Here is a 4,548-nt window from a genome sequence, read left to right as displayed (position 1 = left end):
GTTCTGGAGACTTTAAGGAGGGAGAAATTGTATGCTAAGTTCTCCAAGTGTGAGTTCTGGTTGCGCGAGGTGCATTTTCTTGGGCACCTTGTCAACCAGAACGGGATTTCGGTAGATCTGGCCAAAGTGGAGGCCGTGATGAGTTGGGAGGTTCCGAGGTCTCCATCTGAGACTCGGAGCTTTCTAGGATTGGCAGGCTACCATCGGAGATTCATTCAAGACTTCTCCAAGATAGCAGTTCCGCTCACCCGACTGACTAAGAAGTCGGTGGTGTATCGCTGGGGGCCTGAGCAGCAGGCCGCATACGAGGCATTGAGACAGAGGTTGTGCGAAGCGCCAATTTTAGCCCTGCCATATGGCATGGAGGATTTTGTTGTGTACTGCGATGCATCCATCACAAGTTTGGGCGCGATATTGATGCAGAGAGGGCATGTCATCGCCTATGCGTCGAGGCACCTAAAGCTTCACGAGGCGAACTACCCGACGCATGATTTGGAGTTGGGGGCTGTTGTTTTTGCCCTCAAGATTTGGCGTCATTACCTCTATGGGGTTCGTTGTACGATTTACACGGACCACAAGAGTTTGAGGTATCTCATGGACCAGCCAAATCTGAATATGAGACAACGTCGGTGGCTTAATGTGGTAAAGGATTACGATTGTGAGCTCCTTTACCATCCAGGGAAGGCCAATGTCATGGCCGATGCACTTAGCCGCAAGGCAACGCCGATTAGGGAAATCTGTCTGAGGATGACAGTGGTGACTCCGCTTCTGGAGCGGATCCAAGAGGCTCAGCAGGAGGCTATGAAGGAGGAACATCGGAAGAGTGAGCGGATTGGGGGGCAGGTTTCCTCTTTCGACTATGATAGCCGAGGTTATTGACTCTTCACCGTAGGATGTGGGTTCCTTATCATGGAGGCGTGCGCCAGGTCCTGATGGAGGAGGCGCACAAATCCCGATTCTCCATGCATCCCGAAGCGACGAAGATGTATGGGGATCTTCGTCTGGACTATTGGTGGCTCTGCATGAAGCAGGATGTGACATGGTATGTGGAGCGGTGCTTGACCTGGAGGAAGGTCAAGGCCGAGCATCAGAGACCACACGACAAGATGCAGCCGTTGGATATTCCACTATGGAAATGGGAAGACATCACGATGGATTTTATCACCAAGCTTCCCAGGACCGCGCGGGGAGTGGATTCGATCTGGGTGATTGTCGATCGATTGACCAAGAGCGCCCACTTTATCCCGATTCAGGAGAGCATCTTAGCCGAGAAATTGGCCGATATCTATATCAGGGAGGTGGTGGCGCGGCACGGAGTGCCAGTTTCGGTGATTTCAGACAGAGATGTGCGGTTTACTTCCAGGTTTTGGAAGAAGTTTCATGACGAGCTGGGTACTCGTCTGCATTTTAGCACCGCTTTTCACCTGCAGACGGATGGCCAGAGCGAGCGGACCATCCAAACTCTGGAGGATATGCTGCGGGCATGTGTTTTAGATTTCGGAGGTAGTTGGGATACCTACCTCCCGCTGGTGGAGTTCTCGTGTAATAATAGTTATCATGCGAGTATTGACTGTCCTCCCTTCGAGATGTTGTATGGGAGGAGGTGCAGGACCCCGATATGCTGGGGCGAGGTTGGCCAGAGGGTAATAGGGAGCACCGAAGTAGTGCTCAAGACGACAGAAAAGATTCAGCAGGTCCGGAGCAGGCTTCAGACTGCTCTGAGTCGGCAGAAAAGTTATGCCGACAAGCGCCGATCAGACCTAGAATTCCAAGTCGGGGATATGGTTCTCCTGAAGGTGTCGCCATGGAAGGGCGTCATCTGATTCAGGAAGCGGGGAAAGTTGGGCCCCAGGTACATTGGACCCTTCAGGGTTGTAGCCCGGGTGGGCAAGGTGGTGTACCTGCTGGATCTACCAGCCGAACTCAGTCAGATCCACAACACTTTCCACGTCTCTCAGCTGCGGAAGTGCCTGGTGGACGACTCAGCAGTGGTACCTTTGGAGGACATTCAGGTTGATGACAGCCTGAATTACATCGAGCAGCCTGTAGCGATCCTCGACCAGAAGTCGAAGGATCTGAGGAACAAGAAAGTGGAACTCGTGAAAGTGCAATGGCAGCACCGTAAGGGGTCGGAGTGGACTTAGGAGCCAGTGGACGAGATTATGGAGCATTACCCCCAGCTGTTTCAGGATCGAGCAGCAGAATTCGAGGACGAAGTCTAAAATAAGTGGGAGAGATTTGTAGCACTTGGTTCTTGGTACGTATTCTTTTACTTAATTCTTTGTGCATTTTACATCTTGGCCTTGGACTCGGCGAGTCAAAGGATCGACTCACCGAGTAGAAGCGGGAAGGGGCACGGGGTTTAAGTTGTGGACTCGCCGAGTCGGGTCCCAGACTCGGCGAGTAAGCTGCTGTATGGACAAAATCCCTAATCCAGGAGTGTACACCCTATTTAAACACTCTAACTCGGCCTCCCTTGCTACTAACACTTCCAGAAGAGCTGTAGAACGAAACCTAAGCCCCCATATTGTTCTTGTGAGTGATTTTGGCATTGTGAAGGAAGTTTGGAGCTTAGAAGAAGAAGGAGAAGGTTGAAGGGTGCAAGGAGGGGAAGTAGATCCGAAGTCTACTCTGTGAAAGGCTTCCATTCAGGTAGAAAAGTTCCTACCTTGATCTCTAGTTCATTAGATCCCCTTTTGTCCCTAATTTGTGGGTTTTAAGCCCTAAAACCTGAAACTCTATGTGTTTATGCTCTATGTTCTGAAAGGACTTCAGATCTGGGCCTTATGGACATCTTAGAAGTGTAACGTTTCTGTGGTTGAAGTGATTGAGGTCCCTATTAAGTGTTTGACCTCATAAAGAGCTTGGATTTGCCTTTTTGAGCTTATAGGGCCATGCATGCACGTAAAGTTTGCAACTTTATGTGATAAGCATGCCCTAGGAACACAAATCTATGGTTTAGAAGCATTGCATGTCTCAGATTTGGTCTGTATGGGAAGAGAGTCGAAGGGACTCGGGGAGTCCCAAAGTGGAACTCGGCGAGTTCTATGAAGATGGTCTTAGACTCGGCGAGTTGGATGAACAACTCGGCGACTCCTATGAAGATTTCCTGGAACTCGACGAGTTGTTCTTCAAACTCGGCGAGTCATATGAACAGTTATTGATTTAAGAGGGGTTTAAGTGTAGAAGGTCCAACCCTTCGTCACTACTCGCGGAATTAGCAATTTATCGAGTAGCGATAGCCCCAGAAACCCAAATCCTCAAGATGGATGCTCTGGTGAGGATTTGGAAGTTAGTAGGGGATCTGCTCGTGGGACTCGGCGAGTTTTTCTTCAAACTCGGCGAGTCGGATGAGTTTCCTTGTGGCTTTCGAATGGGAGAAGAACTCGTCGAGTTGTCGGCCCAACTCGACGTGTAGGGTCGCGGATGGGGACTAGTAGAGAGCGAGGGACTCGGCGAGTTGATGACCCTACTCGACGAGTCCGGTCAACTGGAAGTTGACTTTGACTTTGACTTTTACTTGACTTGGTTGAGGGTAAAATGGTCATTTTACCCTAAGTATAGAGATCAGTTTCTAACTGACTGTTTGTGGGGTTTGTAGCCAGAGTATTTCCGGAGCAGCAGCGGACGGAGGTTTCCCGCACTGATTATCAGCAGCTACTTGTATGAGGTGAGTTACCTTCCAGTAGCGGTGGGTCTAAGGCCACAATGCCGGCCCACCAATGAGGAGTATTTAGAGGATAATTGTCTTTGTGATAATTTATCTTGGTCTGGTATGCGTATTGGTTATGAGTTATATCTGTATGATATGTTACATGATAGGGATAGTTTCCATGATAGTGGTCCTTAGGACCAAGGGGTAGGTTAGTGCCCGGATATACCTGATTGTGTGTTTATATCTTGCTATTTTATGCTAGTGGTAGGGGGTGGAATAGTCCCCAGTTACCGGTTGAAAGATACCGATGGCGATTACCGGTTGAAAGATACCGATGACGATTACCAGTTGAAAGATACCGATGGTATAGTATGCTATGTGGTATGATGGGGGAACTCACTAAGCTTTGTGCTTACAGTTTCAGTTTTTGGTTTCAGGTACCCCTTCGTCTAAGGGGAAGGAGCCGGTGGCGTAGCATGGCATCACACACACATTTGATTTTCCGCACGGTGTTTTCTGGGATTGTACTCTGATATGTTATTTGCTTATGATGTGGGTTGAAACATGATACTTGATTTTATGAGATGACGTGTTGATTCAATATTTTCTAGTGAATGTTTTATGAACATATTAATTAAAAATGAAATTTTTGGACTTGAATTTTGGGATGTTACAATACATTCATAAGTGAGTAAAATATACTGTGAACAGTTTCAGTAAAAACGCAACATATATCCATTACTGACCAAAATACCCTTTTATGTCATGACCAAAATACCCTTATTTGTTATCCATACATAAATGATCAAAATACCCTTTTATGTCAAGAGTGACCAAAATATCCATTTGTGACAACCCTATTTTTCCCAAAAGCATTGTAACACTCGAAAGCT

This window comes from Lactuca serriola, chromosome 2 (genome assembly GCF_051521515.1).
Source record: "Lactuca serriola cultivar US96UC23 chromosome 2, Lser_US96UC23_V15, whole genome shotgun sequence".
Lineage (NCBI taxonomy): Eukaryota > Viridiplantae > Streptophyta > Magnoliopsida > Asterales > Asteraceae > Lactuca > Lactuca serriola.
The sequence above is the reverse complement of the archived record's forward strand: the minus strand, read 5'-3'. Positions refer to the sequence as shown.